General features: G+C 37.0%; 1 non-coding gene across 1 annotated transcript; it reads left to right on the top strand.

Annotated features, from left to right (window-relative positions):
• The first annotated feature begins 496 nt into the window (after positions 1-496).
• LOC115703356 (small nucleolar RNA R71) lies at positions 497-602 on the top strand. Its single transcript, XR_004009128.2, has one exon. It is a non-coding gene; the product is annotated as a small nucleolar RNA R71 (small nucleolar RNA).
• The last annotated feature ends 22,896 nt before the right edge of the window (positions 603-23,498 follow it).

The raw sequence follows: 23,498 nt of genomic DNA, 5'->3' as shown, positions 1-23,498 counted from the left end.
AGCTTGGATAGTGGAGCCTCCACTAGAACTTTGTTGTTGCAGCTGTTGTTGGTTTTGTTGGGGCTGGTTTCTCTGCTGGTAGAACCCCTGTTGGTTGTGCCCATAATTATTGTTTTGGGAATAGTTTCCAATGGCTTTTGCTTGATCCATTGGCAAATCATCCACATCTGCCTGACACTCAGAAAAGTGATGGGGACCTCCACATATCTCACAAACCACTTGAGCTTGTTTGGCTTGCACTGCGATCAGCTTTGTTAGGGCCTCAACCTGAGCTGTCAGCTTTGTAATGGCATCAACCTCTAACACACCAGCTACCTTCTTAGATTGACTCCTTTCAGTTGGCCACTGCTGGTTGTTTAGAGCCATCTCCTCCAATAGATCATACGCCTCATTAGCACTCTTTCTCATAAAGGCTCCGCCACTGCCGCATCTATTAGAGTTCTAGTGTTACCAACCAACCCGTTATAGAAATTATGAACCAAAGATCCACTTCTCAATACCATGATGAGGACACTTTCGATTAAGTCCTTGAACCTCTCCCAAGACTCATAGAGAGACTCATTCTCTTGTTGACAGAAATTGGTGATCTCTCCTCGCAGCTTAGCGTACTTTGTGGGAAAGAACTTAGACAGAAATTTAGTTGCTAAGTCTGTCCATGTTGCTATGGAATTTGGTGGCAAGGAGATTAACCAACTCTTGGCTCTTTCTCTAAGTGAGAATGGAAACAGTCTCAAACGAATGGCATCATCACTAACTCCATTGACTTTAAAAGTCTCACAAAGTTCCATGAAGTTCGAGAGATGCAGATTAGGATCTTCAGAAGGGAGGCCACCAAACTGAACTGAAGACTGCACCATTTGAAGTATGGCAGGTTTGATCTCAAAGTTATTCGCATCCACTGCCGGTGGCCTGATACATGACTGCACTCCCGTCAGAGTAGGGAGAATGTAATCTCTCAAGCTACGGCCATTAGCTTGGTCTTCCACGGCACCACCATTATTACCGTTATTACCCCCATTGTTTCCAACATTATTGTTCACATTGGCAGCCATGATTTCTGATGTTTCAGCAGTTGCTGAAACTCTTTCTTGCCTTTTGTTCTTTCGATTCCTCCTGCAAGTTTTCTCGATTTCAGGATCAACTGGTAATATGACTGCTTGTCCTTGACCGCGCATACACTTAGGATTCCTGAAATAGATCAAGAAAATATTGCAAGAAAAAGGTTAGAAAATCAGCAAGAGAAAAAAAAATATACCAAAGTAGAAGTTAGTATAATTTTGGGTAATATTAATCTTTATACAATTCCCCGGCAACGGCGCCAAAAACTTGTTGCGAAAATTATTAATTACTACACAAGTGCACGCAATCAAGTAGTATACTCACGCAAGTGAGGTCGAACCACAGGGAATTGGATTAATTACTACTAAACTATACTTATAATTCTATTTGGAAAATCAAAAGTATTTATGATTAAAAAAGGAAGAAAGAAATTCAAGAAACTTAAAGAAACAAGTGAATATTAATCAAGATGAGAGAATAGGGAGACGAATCCTGTTGTTAAGTTACCAATGTTAATGTCTAATTGCTATCCTTCTCTTGAAGTGAATGACAGATTATAAATTAACCTAGCTCTTTTCAGATCTTCTAGGTTCTAAATCTCATGCTCTCTAATTAATCTCTTAATTAAATTAACATGAAATCAGCATTAAGCAATAATCTAAATGTCACAAAGGCTATGTAAATACTTTCGTTTCACATCAAAACCTAGACTATCCAATTTTAGCATTCTCAATTCTCACTTTTCAGATTTCGAATTGAGATCATAAAACATGTAAAAGGTGATCAATCTTGCACATGGAAATTAAACACAAATATGAATAGTGTTCACAATCAAGATGGAGGAATGGCAATTATTCATTAACTAGGAAAAACTTAAACAACATTCATCATTCTCCCTAAATAGGAGTTTAGTTCAAAACATCCATAATCAAATCCATAATTAACATTGAAATAGAAAAGAACATAGAAAAATTAAAGAGAAAAGAAAGAACTAGTTGAAGCCATTGATCCGGGTCGCCACAAGCCGCTCTTCTAGCCTCCTCCTCTGTTTCTAGGGTTCCAATTCTGAATAATCCCTAATTTTCACGAACCCTCACTATTTAAACCAATTCTCATCTTTAAAATTCGTGAAATTACGAAACTGCCCAAAAATCCCGTCACTGGGGTCCCCGTCGCGACTGGCAAAGCCCCCGTCGCGACGGGGTTAAACTTTGAAACTTCGAGATCCTCTCTGCCAGTTCCCGTCGCGACTGGCATGTTCCCAGTCGCGACTGGCATGTTCCCAGTCGCGGCGGCATGTTCCCGATCCACGAGCCAGGAACGAGCGACGACACAAACTTTGGTTTTTCTTCTCGATTCTTTCACCACTTTTCCTCAATTCTTGTACATACTTTCTTTAAACACCCAAGGACCTGAAACAAAAGAATCAAGCGTAAAATAGCCCTAAAACTAGAAACAAAGAGTGAAAACTAACTGAAAATACGACCCGAAACTTAGACTAATTTTAGCCTAACACTCCACAACAAAATTCAGTTGTGGAGAGAAAGCATCAACACATTCTCAATGTGGCCAGAGCCTTGCTTTTCCAATCTCAGCTTGCTCTTGTTTATTGGCCCCATGCTATTCAAACAGCCACTTACTTGATTAATAGAACACCATCCAAGGTTCTTCATCATAAAACTCCATTCGAAATATTGCATAACAAAAAGCCAGCCTATGAACATCTTAGGACATTCGGCTGTCTTGCATATGCATCTACACTTGATAGAAATCGACATAAATTTTCTCCAAGAGCCAACAACTGTGTTTTCCTTGGATATCCTTCTGGAATGAAGGCCTATACTCTTCTCGATTTGAAACCAATTCCATTTTTCAATCCAGAAATGTCATCTTTCATGAAACAATTTTTCCATTCCCTAAATACCATTCTACACAACATTTAGACCAATTGTTTCACACCAGAACCCTTCCCTCTTCCCCATCCCCTACTCATCTTCCATCTCAAACCAGCAGTGTACCAACTCCTACAGAAGGTTCAACTATTCCCACTTCCAAAACTGGCAGAACCCTCAAGAAACCTCAGCACTTACAAGACTACATTTGTTCTATAGGCACTACTACAGACCCTACTTCTCACCCTATACAAAAGTATATGTCATTTCATAAACTATCTCCTCAATTTCTTAGTGCTATTCTATCTGCCCATACTATCTTTGAACCTAAACACTACTCTGCTGCTGCTAAAGACCCAAGATGGAACAATGCTATGGATATTGAAACAAAGGCTTTAGAAGACAATCACACATGGATTGTGGTGTCTCTACCTCCTGGATACACACCAATTGGCTGTAAATGGGTATACAAAATTAAATACCTCCCCAATGGGGCAGTTGATAGACTCAAAGCCAGGTTAGTAGCCAAAGGCTACACTCAAAAATATGGCATTGATTACCTTGATACTTATGCACCGGTTGCTAAGTTCAATACATTGAAAATTCTCCTTGCTCTTGCAGCAATAAACAATTGGGAACTCCATCAAATGGACATCAATAATGCATTCCTTCATGGGGACTTACATGAAGAAATCTACATGAAACTTCCTCCTGGCTATAAATCTGCCACAAAACTTCCCCCAAATGCAGTTTGCAAACTCCAAAAGAGTATATATGGTCTTAAACAGGCTTCCAGACAATGGTATGCCAAACTCAGCACAACCTTAATCTCTAATGGATTTACTCAATCCCAATCCGACTATTCCTTATTCATCAAATCCAACAATCACCTTTTCATGGCTGTCCTCGTCTATGTCGATGACATTGTCATTGCTAGCAGCAATGCCTCAGCAACCATTGAGTTTAAAACCTTTTTGAACAATAAATTCAAATTAAAGGACCTTGGACATCTCAGATTTTTTCTTGGCATTGAGATAAGTCGATCACCTCAAGGCATCTATATCTCTCAAAGGCCTTTTACTCTCCAGTTACTAAATGAAACCGGTTATCTTGGTTCAAAACCTGTTTCTACACCCATGGAGCCCAATCTAAAATTAAGTTCCACTGATGGACAGCTCCTTTCCAATCCCACTACTTATCGAAGTCTCATTGGAAAACTCCTATATCTCACTATCACTCGACCTGATCTCTCTTATGCAGTTAATAGGCTAAGTCAATACTTAGCCTCTCCAAGAAAATCTCACTTACTCGCTGCTCAAAGGATACTTCAGTATCTCAAAACAACCCCTGGTCAGGGCCTATTTTTTTCAAACAAATCCGATTCTCACATCTCTGCATATGCAGAAACAAGTCTCAACATCAAAGTCTTCTCTGATGCCGATTGGGGCAGCTGTATTGACACTAGGAGATCTATCTCTGGCTATTGTGTGTTCATAGGCAACTCTCTAGTATCCTGGAAATCCAAGAAACAAGCCACTGTGTCTCGCTCTTCAGCCGAAGCTGAATATCGAGCTATGGCACATGCTACTTGTGAAATAACATGGATACTTGCCATTTTAAAGGATTTTAAAATCTGTCACACCACACCTGCCATTCTCTATTGTGACAATGATGCTGCACTCCACATATCTGAGAATCCTGTTTTTCACGAACGCACCAAACACGTAGACATTGACTGCCACATAGTAAGGGAAAAAGTTCAACAAGGGACAATCAAAATGCTGCACGTTTCCTCCAACAACAACCTAGCAGACATCTTCACCAAGGCTTTGTTTCCAGCATCTTTCAAAGCTATGATCAGCAAGATGGGTGTCAAAGATTTGTACACTCCACCTTGAGGGGGGCTATTAAGATTGCTGTTAGTCATCTCAGTTGGTTATTTTTCAGTTAAGTTGTTATTGTATTTTAGGCACGTGTTAGTTTTCTTTGCTTCAGTATTCTGTTATTCTGTTACAACAGAATACTGTTGCTTCATCCCTTTGTATCAAGAGCTTTGCTCTATAAATATTGTAATCCTTGCTTCAGTTCAATTCAATGAGAAAACACTTCACTTTGTTTCATTTTCTCTCTGCTAATATAGGTTTGTGCTTCTTTTGGGGTTGAAGATGAAGGGAATGGAATTTGGGGTTGGTTTCTGGGTTTATTTTTTTAGTTTGATCGGCTGTAATTTTTTTATTTATTTTTTTTTTGGTTGAAGAAGGCAACAGGAAGAAGACGATGAGATTTAGGGTTATTTGGGATGATTGATTCGTATTCTCATTTGTTTTTTAATTTTTTTTTATTTTAATTCATTAAAATAATTTTATGAAAATTAAATTTAAGTTAGATATATTAGATTAAAAAGTGTGTTTAATTTTAACTAAACATTTTAAAAAAAAAATGGAGATTTAATCTGAGCCTTACACGTGTACACCTAGTCAAAACTAATAAAATAGTAGTAACGGAGAGACCTAAAATACAACTTTTGGTATTAAATTCCCCCCAAAAAATATAGTATTTAAGTATATAAAAATAAAAAATATATAGTATTTATGGTACAAATTTTCCTTCAATAAATTTCAAATACTCATATAAAAGATCAATTTTATCTAAAAAAAATATAAAAGATCAATTTGTAACGAGAAAGTCATTATATATAAAAGTTAGACACAGAAAATTTAAATATATATATATTTATAGTTAGATGATGACCTCCATACTCACTTTTGCATTTTTTTTTTTGGATTATTACTAATTTTTTCATGAGATTTTTTTCTGTATCAAGAAATTGATCTATATAACTACTTCCTCATTTTTTTAAAAAAATTATCGATTCTATTACTAATGTCAAACTAATTAATGTTTTAATATAACTACGTAGTAACAACTAGTGCTGCAGGCTGAATTTTATGACACAACATGAAACTGATATAAACCCGAAAGGTACAAGTACGATTAGGCACGAAAAAATACGAGCTTGGGCATGACACAACACGAGAAATATATGTCCTTTAGCAAGATACGACACGAAAAGCACGAAAGGCACAACACGTAAGTACGAATAATAGACTAGCCCGAAAAACACGACATGCGACAAGCGCAAAAAGTACAGCACAACATACTAAAATACTTATAATTTATTATTATTAATATAATAATAAGAACATATGAATTTATCAATTATAAATAAGTTAAAATAATACATTTAAACATAATAATGTATATATATTAAAATTTTATTATTAAAACTATTAAAATATGAAAAACAAAGATTATATATTAATGTATTTATAGGTTGTCATATAAAAATCTGAGTATTAATAAGTAAATATTAAAATTTTTAATGATGTTAATAATTTTTTTATATGATTATCTGTAAAGTATTGTCCAAAAGTTATATAAATATAACTAAAGCTATAAAATAAACATATAATTTATTAATTGTGAAAAAAAATATAAATAGTCTTTTTAAATTAGTTTGAATAAAATACATATATATATGGACGTGCCCTGTTGGGTCTGTAGCAGTTTTGTATTTTTAACTACTCTTTTGGGTTTTTAACTATTTTTTCAAAAGTTTTCTTTTCCCCGTTTTTTCTACTTTCAGTTTTTTTTCAACCTCACTGTGTTTATGCGTTAACTGCTATTGTTGATCTGATATTTTCTGTTGTTTTCGTGATGGATCCTCTTCTGCACTTTGATTCAACATTAGCTCTTACTGAAGAAGAAAGTGCTGTTGCTATTTTTCCTGCTGAAGTCGCCCCTGCTTCAACTGCCACCTCGAGCCACATCCTTATAGCACGAGTTCTCACTGATAACTATGTTCATATACCTACCTTCTATGATAAAATGTTTGGCCATTGGAATGGTAGATTTCCTGCTACAATCTCTGACTATGGAGATGGTATGTTCAAAATTTCTTTCAGTTGTGTAAGGGATAAGTTTCGAGTTTTGAACAAGGAACCTTGGCACTTTCAAAACCATCTTGTAATCTTTTGCTCCCCTGATACTCTGCAAAATGTCACAGCGAACAACTTATTGACTACTCCTTTTTGGGTTCAAATCTACTGTTTTCGCTTCCTTTGCAAGTCAAAAAATGCTTGCTATTACCTTGGGGAACATCATTGGGGAGTTTATTGATGTCCATGAAGACTCTCTTGATGAGGGATGGGGACCTTTCTTAAGGATTCTTGTTAGACTCCCTGTGGACAAACCACTACTCAGAGGTCGAATGATCAGTTTGCCAAGGATTAAAAATGATTTTTGGATTGATTTCAGATATGAACGGCTACCAGAATTTTGCTTTGAATGTGGTAGGCTTGGACATCCCTTTGATGTGGCTTTCATAGAAAGAATGGATAATGGTAATGATGATGATCTCTTGTATGGTCCTTGGATGAAAGGTGCAAAGTTACCAACTAATGGCTATGACAAGTACCGGACTGATTTCTCCAAAGGTAATGCATGGCTACTCTTGACATGCCTGGCTCAAAAATCTCTGGTATCTACAATCCCAAAACTGGGTGTAAGATCACAGCCTCAACCAAAGATTATTTTTCAAGGAGAATCATCTGCTGCTGCATCAAACATGGCTATGAATGATATCAATGCCTCTGTTTCCTTTCAACAGAATCAACATCAATCTATGACCTTGCCACTTCAATCAAATACAACATCCCCCATAACCAACTGTCCTCCATAGCAACTGCTGCATCAAACATGTTGATCACTGAACACTCTACATCTCCTACCATACCCTTCATTACAAGCGGCATGATTCCACTTCCTAACAACCTTACACCCCTCACCAACTTAAACCACATTTATACCCCCGACATTGGCTCTGCTAACCATCCACAAATTCCCTTTGCAACCTATCCACCAAATGCACTACCTAATATCACCACCAGCAGCAGCTTGTTGCATGCTTCTTCCTCTAGAATACCATCTCTAATGACCACTCTGCACTCACTTCCACAACTTATAACAAACCAGAAATTAATAAAGAAAACCTTAACCCCAACAGAATTTTTAAGAGGCACACTAATGCTCCTTGTATGAGAGAAATGATTAAGAGATGTTGCAACCAAAATAGCAATACTCTCTTTCCTTCCTCGTCAAAAGGAGACTGCTCAAGCCAGAATGTTTCCTCGGTTTCCAAGGATTCAAATGGTGATTCTGACGACTCTGCGGATATTGCTTCGCGATCCCGCAAGGGATTATGAAAATCTTAAATTGGAATGTGCGGGGATTGGGGAACCCGAGAGCGTTAAGACATCTTCGATTGCTTGTTCAGTAGCAATCTCCTCATGTTCTCTTTCTTATGGAGACTTGACTCAGTAACAATTCATTAAAATGCATACGACAATCTTTAAAATTCATTCATGGTATGGAAGCACCACGGATACGACTAAGCGGAGGTCTTATGTTGTTGTGGAAGGAAAACATTGATGTTAACGTCAATACCTTTGGCTCATGATTTTTTGAATGTTTATGACTGCAACTGGTGGCCCACAATTCCATTTTACAACTTTCTACGGTGCTTCTGCTGCACAAAATAGATTTGATTCATGGATACTTCTCCGTAGACTAGCAGATGTGGCTCCTTTGCAGCCATGGTTAATCATTAGAGACTTCAACGAGATATTGTCAAATTAGAATAAATCAGGGGGGTACTTGCAAAGTGAAACACAGATGAGTGCTCTTCGAAGTGCCCTTGATCATTGTCATCTTTTTGATCCACCTTTTCAAGGCGATAGCTATACTTGGGTAAAAAATAGAACAGCATTAAACACCTTAAAGGAGTGTCTAGATTGGTGCTTTGTGAATGATGTGTGGGACTCTTCTTATAACCAACCCAAAGTTTCACATCTGGACTATTTTAACTCTGATCACCAAGCAATATCAGCAGATATCTCCAACAATTTGGCTCCTCAGCAGCATAAAAGATACAACAAATTTTGATTTGAGAAATTGTGGTTATTTGACCCTGAAAGCAAGAGCATCATCTCAAATTGCTGGCTGGCAGAAAACACATTAGACCCGATTAGGAGTGTCCTTAATAACTTGGATTTGTGTGCTAAATCATTGCAGCAATGGCACATTAAAAATGTGACCGAATGAAGAAGAATATAGCTGATGCACAATCCAAAGTTGACACCTTAATCAATTCTCATACTCTCAACAATGAGACAGCTGCTGCACTGAAACACAATGAATCAATTCTAGATGATTTGTTAGAACAAGAGGAGATATACTGGCAACAACGCTCTAGAATTGATTGGGTGCAATTAGGGGACAGGAATACAGAATACTTTCATTTTAAAGCCTCAGCAAGAAAATCAAACAACAGATAGCTTTTCTCAGGACAGAAGATGGTATAAAAGTCACCTCCAAACAAGACATGAGCAAGGTTATTCAATATTATTTCTCCAACTTGTTCCAGGCTTCTTCCATTGATAATAATGCTCTTGCTACAACTTTGGCTACAATCCCAGTTTCTGTTACTATGGACATGAATGAGACTCTTCTAAAACCATTCAAAAAATCAGATGTTGAGCTGGCTCTGCAAACTATGGGCCTAATAAAGCCCAGGAATTGATAGAATGTCTACAATATTCTACCAAAACAATTGTGATGTAGTCGGTGTTGGAATTATTTTACCAGGATCTAGATTTACTAACAAGTATGTTTCATTAACATCCTAATATGAATTTCTAAAACAATGAAATAAACACATAAGGGTTTAAGAAAACCTTACATTGATTGCAGCGGAATATAATGACTCCTTCCGTTCAGATCTCTAGCCCTTGATTCCTTTCTGTAGCAAAGCATTATCAAGATCTGAACCTAGATCTCTTTCTCTCCTTCTTGAGCCCGATTCTCCTTCTTGTTGATTGGATTCTTCACAGTGTTACACACTATGATTGAGATACCACTTGATGTGTGTGGGCACTCACTCTATCAATCAAGGTTCAAAATTATGAAGAGAAGAAATAAGAGAATGTGGTTTCGGCTTAATAGAAAGAAGGCTCAGGAAAATTTTTCTGAAAGTAAAATTTCATCAATCTTTAAGTAGAAGCCATCACTATCTATTTATAGGTAACCACCTAGGTTTAAGTTAGATTAAATTAGCATTAAAATAATAGAAAAATAAATGGTAAAATTCATGCATAGTGGCCGGCCATGGGTTGGATAATGGGCCCCACTTTCTCTCTCTCTCCTTCTTGAGCCCGATTCTCCTTCTTGTTGATTGGATTCTTCACAGTGTTACACACTATGATTGAGATACCACTTGATGTGTGTGGGCACTCACTCTATCAATCAAGGTTATAATTATGAAGAGAAGAAATAAGAGAATGTGGTTTCGGCTTAATAGAAAGAAGGCTCAGGAAAATTTTTCTGAAAGTAAAATTTCATCAATCTTTAAGTAGAAGCCATCACTATCTATTTATAGGTAACCACCTAGGTTTAAGTTAGATTAAATTAGCATTAAAATAATAGAAAAATAAATGGTAAAATTCATGCATAGTGGCCGGCCATGGGTAGGATAATGGGCCCCACTTTATAATTTTGCCATTTTGTAATTTTCCCATCTTATTTTCTCAAAAACGCTAATTTTCTAATTTAACCACTTAAATGCCAATTCCAATTATTTAATAACTAAAAATTAATTATTAAATAATATTGTCATTTAATATATTTATTAATTAGACTAATCAAAGTCTCTTAATTAACAAATAAACCCTAGAATCTCTTTTCTTCACATTTAAGCCCTTGCTTAGTGAAAATTCATAAACTAGACATAGTATAATTTTAGAATTATAATTGATTAATTAAAATCAATTAACTGAGTCTTACAAGCAATATGGTCTCAATTAGTATGGGGACCATGGGCCTATATAACCGAGCTTTCAATAAGCAGATTCAGAACTTATCAAGTAACTTCACTGACTTATTAATTCCTTGTTGCATCCACGCATTGAACTTGGAATTGCACTGTAATGCCCTAAATAGTTAGGCCCGTTACCCAAAATACTTATGAAACCCTAATCCCCTAATCGGAATTACTAATCAAAATAGCACAGAATTTAAACTTTTAGATTAAACAGAATAAAAATAAACTTGTAATATATTTAAACTTTCAAAAAAATTTGGATCCCAAAAAATATTTACATACTTATTACAAGTCTTTTCTTTCTAGCCGACCTAAGCGGCAAAATGAATACAAAAGTTCAACACTGATAGACCCATAACCTGCTTGGTCTGAAGTGGCATGAACATGTACATTCTTCGCCCTGCTCCTGAAACTCATGGCTGATCGGCTAATGCCTTACCCTTTCCTGCACAGTAGAGCACCCGTGAGCCAAGCCCAGCAAGACAGTATAAATCATAACAAATGTAATATGCTCATTCACATATGTGTGTATAACACAAACCTGATCATATATCATCATGCCCATTTATGTCTACGTGGCGTAGACCTATGTTTTGCACTCACACATCTAATTAAATCTACATGACGTAGACCCACATGTTACTCTCACACGTCTAAATACATTAAGGCCTTAGAAGTGGTTCATCTCGGTTATGAGTACCGAGTCCAACCTGATTATGCCTTGAGCGCATAATCCCTAAATCTCATTTCAATTAACATGGCATGGAATTTACACACATATATCACTAGGGTAATAACCCTAGGCTATTAGACTGTTCCTATTAGGGTAATAACCCTAATCCCGGTTACTAAACATTCATGCATATCATTCTCAATATAAGCGCCACTGTGCATGCTCTACATTTTAATCACTGTCTTACCTGTTGTTCGGCAATAGAAGGAGATTTTGAATCCCCGGGTGGTCCTGATCAGGTGCCGGTAGTCCTAGTCACACAAATCTGGGATAATTCACACTTAGGGTTAACCCCTGACTTTCAACTCAATAAAATTCAAGCATGGCATTTACAATTCAGATAATCATATAGAGCTCGGAACGAGCTTTCCAACGATATAAAGAACTCACATATCGGAGTTCGACATCAAAAGTTACGAACTTTCGAAAATCAACTCAAAACTGCCCAAAAACACGAGGGCGGGCCGCGACATGCCCAGACCATGTTGCGGCACCTGGGACAAATTCCCAGGTCCACTCAAAGGAGCGCGCCGCGGCATGCTCTAGGTGCAGAACCCAGAAAACCAGCAGCCCCTCTTCGAATTTTCAGTTTCCAAACCAAACTTTTCACTCCAATTTCTCAATCAAACATCCAAATTAACAATTAGGATCACTAGCAAATTACTAGATGCATAACTAATATATTTCAAGCATCAAAATCCCATACTAAACCGAGAATTCAGATTGCATGCTACACAAACACGTGCTTCAAACTCATCAAAATCTCAAATTCAAGAGCATGAACTCAACCCAACTCAAACCTATTACAATTCAGCAGCATAGCACCATTTAAAACATGAAATTCCAACCTAGAAATACCATGTAATCACTGCCCAAGCTCAATCACAAAACACACAATAAATAGAAGCTCAATTCCACAAGATTAACATACAACCTAACAAGATTAAGCATCCTTTTCACAACACATGCAAGACCCAAAATCAAAATAACCTAAGCATGTTTCTACCACAATATTCAGCAAGGAAAGCATAAATTAAAACCAAGAAAACTACCTCAAACAATTGCACAATTAAGCCTCAAGCCTCCAACACCTTTCTTTCAACCAACAAGCTTCAAATCAACTAGTTCTTCACAAATTTAAGCTTTGAAAATCAAAAGGGGTAAAAGAGAGGGAGAGGGTTCGGTTGAGAGGGAGAAGCAACCAGAAAATACAATTCATTTTCTCTCAAAATCCATTAAATTCAATATAACTCAATTATGGTCAAATGACCATTTTGCCCTTAGGGCTATATAACATGCATAAGCATTCTCAAGGGCATATGTATAATTCATACTCAATTTATTCCCAAATAATTTTTAGATTATCACATATCAAATAAAAATGCCAAATAACCAATCAAATTTACATTTCGGGCCCAAACCCGGTTCGGCCCGAAATTCCCGGTTGGGACTATACCGCGCTAACCTGTCAGAACACACCTGAAAAGACAACACATGCATACTATATAATAATATAGTTCTATTAAGCACGCAATTAAATTAATTTCATTAATTCACCCTTCTCCGGCCATAATTATCAAAATGCCCCTGGCTCACCAACGGGGTCTTTAACAATTTAAAATTCATATAATTTCACATATATTGAACTATAATAATATAATTCATCAATTATTCATAATTATCTAATTAGGGTTTTGCTAATCTATTTCTTAATTCTGGGTATCACAATTATCCCCTCCTTATAGAAATTTTGTCCTGAAATTTACCTAAACAACTCTGGATATTTCTGCGGCATATCCATCTCGAGTTCCCAGGTTGCCTCTTCTACTTTACTTTTCCTGCACAGTACTTTCACCAGTGCCACAGTCTTGCTTCTCAAGACTTTTTCTCTTCTATCAAGTATCTGAACTGGTTGCTCTTCATATGACAAGTCCGGCTGAAGTTCCAATGTTTCATAACTCAGAACATGGGACGAGTCTGAGACATACTTCTGAAGCATTGAAACGTGAAACACATTATGTACAGTTGCCAGCGCTGGGGCCATAGCCAACCTGTACGATACTTGCCCTATCCTTTCAAGGATTTCAAAAGGTCCAATGAACCTCGGGCTAAGCTTTCCTTTCTTCCCAAAGCGTTTTATGCCTTTCATCGGATATATTCGGAGAAATACCATGTCCCCGACCTGAAAATCAATATCTCGATGCTTTGGATCGGCATAACTCTTCTGCCTACTCTGAGACGCGAGCATTCGCGCTCTAATCTTATCACTGCCTCACTTGTTTTTTCTGAACAGCTTCGGGACCCAAGAACTTCCTTTCACCCACTTCATCCTAGTGAATGGGCGATCTACATTTTCTTCCACATAAAAGTTCATAAGGAGCCATCCCGATTGTTGCCTGATAGCTGTTATTATAAGAAAACTCGATCAGGGGATGGTACTTTACCCATGATCCCTCAAAGTCAAGCACACATGATCGTAGCATGTCCTCTAAGATCTGAATGGTCCTCTCGGATTGCCCATCCGTCTGCGGATGAAAAGCTGTGCTGAACTTTAACTGAGTACCCATAGCTCGATGCAGACTCTCCCAGAATCTTGATGTAAACTTCAGATCTCTATCCGATACAATGGACTTTGGGACACCATGTAGACAAACAATTTCTCTGACATATAATTCAGCATACTGATCAATGGAGAAATTCGTCCGAACAGGTAAAAAGTGAGCAGACTTTTTAAACTTGTCCACTATGACCCACACAGAGTCAAATTGTCCCATGGTTCTAGGCATACCTACCACGAAGTCCATAGCAATATCTTTCCATTTCCATTCTGGTATCTTCAGTGGTTGCAGCAACCCTGCAGGTCGCTGGTGCTCAGCTTTCACTTGCTGACACGTAAGGCACTTTGCAACATACTCAGCGATGTCATTCTTCATGCCTGGCCACCAAAACATGGCTTTTAGGTCTTGGTACATCTTTGTCGACCCTGGATGAACTGAATAAGGAGTCGTGTGAGACTCATCCATGATCTCTTTCTTGATGTTCTCATCCATAGGCACACAAACTCGATTCCCAAATCTTAACATTCCCATTTCATCCACTGAGAAATCACTAGCCTTCCTAGCCGAAGCCCTAGCTCGGGTTTTTATCAATTCCGAATCTTGCTTTTGTGCTTCTTTAATTCTCTCTAAAAGACTGGATTGCAGGGTAATATTAGCCAGTTGCCCCACAACCAACTCAATCTGAGCTCGAGTCATTTCAGTTGCTAGCTGTTGGGAAATTTGCTTCATAAAATTCAACTGACTCTGATCTTTTCTACTCAAAGCGTCAGCAACCACATTGGCCTTACCAGGATGATAAAGGATCTGACAATCATAATCCTTCACCAACTCCAACCAACGTCTCTGCCTCATATTCAAGTCCTTCTGGGTAAAGAAGTATTTCAGACTTATATGATTAGTGTATATCTCACATTTCTCGCCATAAAGGTAATGCCGCCAAATCTTTAGCGCAAACACCACTGCTGTGAGTTCTAAATTGTGAGTAGGGTACCTCTGCTTGTACTCCTTTAACTACCGAGAAGCATAAGCTATTACCCTCCCAGCCTAAATAAGCACACAGCCAAGACCCTGTCTCGAGGCATCACAATATATCATAAACTTTTCCTTATCTGAAGGAAGAGTTAGTACAGGAGCGGTAATCAAGCGTTGCTTTAACTCCAGGAAACTTTTCTCACACCGATCAGTCCAAACAAACTTCTAGTTCTTCCGAGTCAGTTCCGTCAAGGGTACATCAATCTTTGAAAAACCCTCAACGAACCGACGATAATAACCATCTAAACCCAGAAAAATTCTAACCTTTGTAGCTGATTTCGGTGCTGGCCAATCCCGTACAGCTTCAATTTTGGCCAGATCCACCATGATCCCATCTTTATCCACTATGTGCCCCAAAAATGAGACACGAGATAACCAGAATTCACACTTTTTGAATTTGGCATAAAGCTTGTGATCCCGTAACCTTTGTAAAACCGCTCTGAGATGCAACTCATGCTCATTTTCTGTCTCAGAGTACACCAAAATGTCATCAATAAATACAATCACGAACCTATCCAGGTAATCTTTAAACACCCGATTCATCAAATCCATGAATGTCGCCGGGGCATTAGTGAGTCCAAAAGACATCACAAGAAATTCATAGTGTCCATACTGAGTACGGAACACGGTTTTCAGGATATCAAATTCTCAGCTGATGATAGCCTGAGCGAAGATCAATCTTAGAGAAGATCGTCTCCCCCTTCAGTTGATCAAATAGATCATCAATTAGAGGCAAAGGGTACTTGTTCTTAATGGTAAGCTTGTTCAACTCTCGGTAGTCAATACACATTCGCAGGGTTCCTTCTTTCTTCTTCACAAATAGAACCGGAGCACCCCAAGGTGAGTAGCTCGGTCTAATGAATCCCAGATTCAATAACTCTTGCAATTGTATCTTCAATTCCTTCAATTCAGCTGGAGCCATTCGGTACGGTGCTTTAGACACTTGATCCACTCCCGGAGCCAATTCAATAACAAATTCAATTTCCCAAATAGGTGGCAATCCCGACAAATCTTCTGGAAAGACATCAAGGAATTCACATACCAATCTCGTATTTTTAGGCCCTGATGTCACAGGTTGGCTAGTGTCCACAGTAGTAACTATGAACCCTAGACAACCTCTACCCATCAGGTCTTTAGCTTTCAACAATGATATTCTCGATATGCGTGCCCCCTAAACTTTACCCACGAGCACCGCTGGGTTAGCATTCTCGGGCTCAAGCACCACCATCTTACGTTTACAATCAATCATTGCTCCATATTTAGACAGAAAATCCATTCCCAGAATTATGTCAAAATCAAATAATTGCAATTCAATTAGATTGGCGGTCAACTCACAACCGTCAATCCAAAAAGACAAGGACTGAATCCACTTTGTGGATACTATCAGGTCTCCCGAGGATAACAGGGTTCCAAACCCCGAAGCATAAGTATCACATGGCTTATGTAAACTTTCTATCACTTTACTCGATACATATGAATGAGTAGCTCCCGAATCAAATAACATAGTATAAGCACAACCATTAATAGACAACTGACCTGTCACAACTGACGGACTAGCATCAGCGTCAACCTGAGTTATAGTAAAAAGTCGCCCTGGGTTCTGAGCAACATTCTTCTTAGGCTCTTCTCTCTTGGCTTGGGGACAGTCTCTGATAAAGTGGCCCACCATGCCACACTGGAAACATGCCTTGGCTTGGCACTCACCAGGATGATGCTTCTTGCAATTAGGGCACTCGAGATATGACCGGAATGAGGACCCGCGACCTTGACGGCCACCTCTGTTTCCCTGAAACTTTCTATTTCCTCCTGAAGCTCCGGAAGCCTCAGCCTTCCGCTTGTGCTCAGGGTTGCTACTGTCGATCCCCTTACTGACATTACCACCAGCAGGAGGGTTTGATGCCATGGCGGCATCCTTTGTAGCCTGCTCTTTCATCACTTGCTGCTAGGCCTCCTCAGCAATTAAGGCCAAGTCTACGACTCTCTTATACAGAGTGTCATGGGATGTGGTAATTTTCAAGTCTCGATTGATTGTAGCATTCAGTCCTCGAACATACTTTTGTTTTCTGGTAAAATCGGTAGGCACCAGATCACTAGTAAATTTAGATAACCGGTCAAACTCAAGAGTATACTCTGCAACAAACATTTTCCCTTGAGTCAACTTCACAAAATCTTCCTGGTGTGAAGTCCTTACAGCCACATTATAGAACTTTTCCTCAAAAAGTTTCTTAAACTCTTCCCATGTCATCACACTGACATCCTGAGTTTGATTCACTATGTCCCACCAGACGCGGGCATGATCTTGAAACATAAAGGCCGCACAATTCACTCTTTCAATTCCCGTCACCCCCATATTATCGAGGATAAGGGTAACAGTGCTGATCCACTGATCGGCCTTAATAATATCAATACCTCCCAGAAAAACCGGAGGTTGCAGCTTCACAAACCGCTCGAACACAGAGTCTCGGTGCGGCATATCATACCCTTGGTTACCCACCACTGGCACAGGAGCTGGTGGTAACACTTGATTAACTAGGGCAGCCTGTTGCCTCAAACGTTGCAACTCTTCCTCTTGACAAAGTATGACACTTCGCATTTCATGAAACATCTGCTGCCAGTCAGCAGGAGGATTAGCATTAACAGCCCCCACATTATCCCCCGGATTTTGCGGAGGTGGAAGTGGTGCTGGTGGATCGGTTCGGGTAGCCCCGGGCTCTACTTGCTCGCACTGTGGTCTGGATGATTGCGGAGGGTCCATTACTAGTACTGTTGGGAATTATTTTACCAGGATCTTAGATCTACTCACAAGTATGTTTATTAACATCCTAAATATGAACTTTCTAAAACGATAAAATAAACACATATAAAGTTAAGAAAACCTTACATTGATGCAGCGGAATAAATGTCTCCTTCCACTCAGATCTCTAACCCTTGATTCCTTTCTGTACCAGAGTATAATCAAGATCTGAGCCCGAATCTCCTTCTTCTTCAAGCTTTGATCCTTCACAGTCTTCCAATCTATGATTGAGTTACTGCTTGCTGTGTGTGGGCACTTACTCTTTCACTAGGGTCACGAAAAAGATGAAGGGAAAAGAGAGAGAGAGATTTCGGCCAAGGTAGAGAGTGAGGGAAGGCTCAATTTTTCTGAAGAGAGAAATTTCTGTCAGAAAGGCTTGTTGAAAACTTGTGATTTGACTGAGCCATCACTTTCTATTTATAGGCAACTACTAGGTTTAGGTTTAGAATTATTTGGCATTAAAATAATGAAAATAATAATTTGAAAAATCATCATTAAGTGGCCGGCCATATGGTGTTAATGGGCCTCACTTAATTTTGCAATTTTATCAAATTTTATCTCTATTTTCTCAAAAATGCCAATTTTCTAATTCTAACCTTTTAAATGCCAAAACTAATTATTTAACAACTAAAATAGATTATTAAATAATATTGTCATTTAATTTAATTATTAATTAGACATATAAAGTCTATTAATAAATAAATAAACCTAGAAAACTCTTTTCCTTACAATTTCACCCCTACTTAGTGAAAATTCATAAAATTAGACATAGTCTAACTTTAGAATTATAATTGATCAATCACGAATCAATTAATGAGTCTTACAAGCAGAATGTTCTCAACTAGAATGGGGACCATGGATCTATATGCTGAGCTTCCAATAAGTGAACCAAATTTACCAAGTAAATTCCTACTTATTAATTCTTCGTTGAATCCACTCCTAGAACTTAGAATTGCACTCTCAGACTTATATAGAGCATATTGTATGTTTCACGATACCAATATACTATCTCATTTAACCATTGTTATAATCTTATTGTGATTTAAAGATCCTCTATATAGATGATTTACATCGAGATGGGATTTCTTTACCGTTCTCACCCCTCAATGTATTTTGCCCCTTAAAACACTTAGCTACCTGTAAATGGTGTTTAGTGATCTAATAATTAGTCAGTTAAACAAGAGCTCATCCATTTACTTCTATTTGCTAAGCTCGAAGGGAATCATCACTTAACTTCTATACACCAGTAGAAGCTATAGATTCCATATTTATGTTCAGCACTCCCACTCAATCATACTATCATGTTCCCAAAATATACGTATCACCCTGACCCAAAAGTAGGCTTAACTAATAAATCAAAGAACATGAATAACACTCCTGAGTTGAGCCCAAGCATATCAGGATTTAGATTCTTTTTAATCTTAAGATCAACTACTGATATTGACTTGGAAAGATATGTATAACGGTAAGTTTGTAATATCTTAACTTAGTTGCAATATCGGTCCAGTCCAATGTATACTCCATACATTCGAAACTAGTATACTTTACTAATGTCCTGGAAAGAACATAACACTTACTCCAAGTGTAAGTACACATCATCGCTGATTATCACATTAGTGTAAATCCAATAACACTGATGAAACAAAACTTTTGATTCATATGATCACAATCACATTCCACTGTGTTGACGATACTGTAATTGTGAATAAACATATGATCTGGATTTAACTGATTTTGTGTGTATGAATGTAATAAACATATTAAACATATTAAACCATTAGCATGTAAAATTCATGCGAACATCAATCACTTCAAATTTCTTATATTAATAACTAATCAGATTGTAAAGAGTTTTATTTAGGGCATAAAACCCAACAAACTCCCACTTGCACTAATATAAAACAAACTGCGCAAATAGGTCAATCTGATGTCTTGATCTTCAGATCAAGTGTAGTATATTTGAATCCACCCAAACTTCTGGAAACTAGTTCATAAATACACTTATGAAACATCCTTTACTATATGCTTTACTCATCAAGGGATACTCAAATCTTTACTGTTTTAAAAGTACATCTGAATTAACAGAGGACATATCTCTCATATTTTAAAATATGTAATTGAGATAATACAGTGTAGACTTTTCTTCAGTGATATAACTTTCTGGTATTTTCGAATAGACCAAGTTATAGTTCTTCTCTGGTAGAGCTTGAATTATTATACAATAATTCCTCCACCCCCAAAGTAAGCACCATCTCATATAAATCGAAATTAGATGGTGAGATACAAGGAAAACTGATACACAGTTCCTTAATATCTAACATATAGATCACTTTCATAAATCCTTCTTGAATATCTTCTAATGTTCCCTATTTGATTACATCTCAGATAGCTCCCACTCAATAGCAGATGTCTGGTTAAATAATACTTTTAACCTCTGATTGTTTGGGGAGTTACCTAGTTGTGACTTTTGTATTAGTCTGTAACTTTAAGACTAAGTCATCAACATAGCAGACTAGTATTTGAAGTGAAAAATACATGCCAGAGATTAAAGTAATCAAAATTAAGATACCATCAAATTTTATGAGGATTAAGAATTCTTGGTTCAAGTCATTCGAATGGACTGAACTAGAGTTCTTTATCTTATTCTCATAATTCTGATAAGCTATACCTATCCATGTGAATGGTTAGATTTGCTTTTCAGTATTGTTCTTAAGTACCTATCACAATTATCAACCTAATGAAGATGGGTATAGAACTTTAAAATTCTCCCACTCAATTAAGGTAATGTGAAACTTTAACAAAGAACTTTCAAAGGTATCAAACTTTTACTTACAACAGTAAAATCGAAATGGAACATACAATCAAGATCAAGAATTTATATTGACAATAGCTGACTCATTATATTACTTCTATGTTTAAACAAGATATGTGTTTCATAGGGAATTGTGGAATAGACTCCACCCCTAAGAATATACATATAGGGTACTTGTGGATAACCTCCACCCCTAAGTATATAGAGATTATGATCCACCCCTAAAGGTTGTAAAGATCATGATTCTCTTAGTGTGATAGAGTTTATGTGGAGTTGAATACTATCCAGAGTTCATTAGATATAAAAGATCGTTGAACTGCATAGTTTTCTTAACTTTTCTCCACCTCTATCAGATCATAAGATCCTTTTATTAAACAAATTCTTAATAATTGTATGAGAATTAACAATTATTGATAAACATAGAAATAATTTCTAATGTTTGTATAATATAACTCTATGAAGAGTTGTAAATATTATAGAATTTGCATTAATAATAAAAACACTTACACAAACAAACATACAAATATAATGTGGTAATAATTGATGAAGATAAAATAAATGAAGCTCAATCTCATAATTTGCAATAGGGAATTTCAAAAAAAACTTTATTAATAAAAAAAATGTATTGCAACAATATGAGATAAACAGGGATAAATATCCCTGACTAAAATTTGAAATCCAAATTGTCTTTAGACTAAAACAATTAATTCAAAAAATAAATTGAAGAGCTTCATCTTCATCTGGATGATTTCACCCTTGGTCCAGCTTGCTGATCTAACTCAATTGAGTTCAAGTAGCTTGGCCTATAAGAAGAAGAAAACAAATAAACAAAGTTAGTCCAGAATCATAAATCCAATTGGATAATAATTCACTAAAACTCTTAAAGTTTATAAATGGAAATACCTTGTTTCTTTGCAAGAAGTTTAGGACACTGGGGTTTCCAATGACCTTTTTCATTGCAGTGGAAACACTTTCCTTTAAGTGTAGCATCACCAGAAGGAGCAGCCTTTTTCATGGCTTTGGCTCGCTTCTTGGTGTTCTTCCACTTCTTCTTCGATTTGGGCTTTGAAGTAGAGGCGACATTTGCTTCAGGTTTCATCGTCCCATTACCATTACCAGGATTATGAGGTTTACTCCCTTTCTTCTTGGGTCCTCCAATCAAATTTTCATAAGTTTGAAGGTCATTGACTAATTCATGAAAGTCAATTTCCTTCTTATTCATGACATAATTTGATGAGTATGGCAGAAATGCTGGAGTCAGGCTATTCAAGATAAGACTAACTTGAGTAGCACTGTCCATTTCAGCACCATGATCCTGGGCTTCTTGGAAATAACTGGACATGAGGAGAACATGGTCACGCACGTTTTGATGAGGTTCCATCCGTGCGTTAATGTACTTCTTAGTCGCGTCAAAGCGTGACTGAAGCGATGCCTTACCGAATAGCTCATTTAACTTCGTCATAACTTCAGCAGCCTTCTCAGTTTTAGAAAACCGAGTTTTGAGGGTGTCAACCATGCTAGAAAGCATAAAGTATAGAGCTTTGTCATTTGCTTTCTGCCAACGCTCATACTTTTCTTTCACAACTTTGGATGCATTATCCCCAGGCACTTCAGGTGACGGCTCAGTTAAAACAAACAAGGCACTTTCCCCTATGAGAGCAATATTAATGTTCTCATTCCATTTATTAAAGTTAGATCCATTCAGCTTATTTTCAGTCAACAGTGATAACATGGGATTCATTTTGGTAAAACAGGATACTACAAAATAATAGAAATCAACAAATAGAAATTAATAATGGTTTAACACACAAAATCTATTCAGAAATTATAAGCACATAGCAAGTAGGAATGATATGAGAAAATACTTAAAAAATTCAATCCTAAATAATTTCCAAGGTTTTCAACAAACTGATATCAGTGTCCCGTTTAGGCGAGAGTCAAAGCTACCATCCATTGAATAGAGTTGTCAGCTCATCTAAAATGTTAAACATTCTAGCAACCTTTTATTCGATCAAGATCAGAATCCAGCGTTGTCCCGTTTAGGCGAGAGTCAAGGCTATTCTATCTCATGAGCTTCTACCATTGTTTCGCAATTTGCAAGTCAAATATGGTCGCCACCATTAGGGTGATCTATACCATATAAAACACTTACAAACCACTTATCATAGAGATTAAACGGTGCGAAATTGCTAATGAACGTTCCTCCATTAGGGAGGATTACTCACTAAAACAAACGCGGTGTAAAACCCACAATGGAGATCGAATATCTTAATAATAATAAAGCTCATTGTTTAAAATGTATTTTCTTTATTATTCTAATAAATAAATCTCATTAAATTCTAAATTAAGAATTAAAATTCAAAAATAATAATTTAATATAATATTTATAAAATTATACTTAGATGGTGATTGAAATAAAATTAATTATTTCCATCTTAGTAATAATCTTAAATATAAATATTAAGGAAATTAATTTAAGTTGAATTAAATAAATAATTAGCAACTTAAAAGTTTCCTTTGAGAATATATTTATTGGGTTCGAAAATTTAAAGTATATAAAAATACAATTTTCGAAAATAATAAAAATAGAAAAGAAATACCTCAAGCAAAAATATTACCTATCTAGATTTTCTTTTGACTAGTTAATTCAATTTCTAATAATATATATATATTTTAAATTAA

Source organism: Cannabis sativa, chromosome 4, assembly GCF_029168945.1.
Source record: "Cannabis sativa cultivar Pink pepper isolate KNU-18-1 chromosome 4, ASM2916894v1, whole genome shotgun sequence".
Lineage (NCBI taxonomy): Eukaryota > Viridiplantae > Streptophyta > Magnoliopsida > Rosales > Cannabaceae > Cannabis > Cannabis sativa.
The sequence above is the reverse complement of the archived record's forward strand: the minus strand, read 5'-3'. Positions and strand labels throughout refer to the sequence as shown.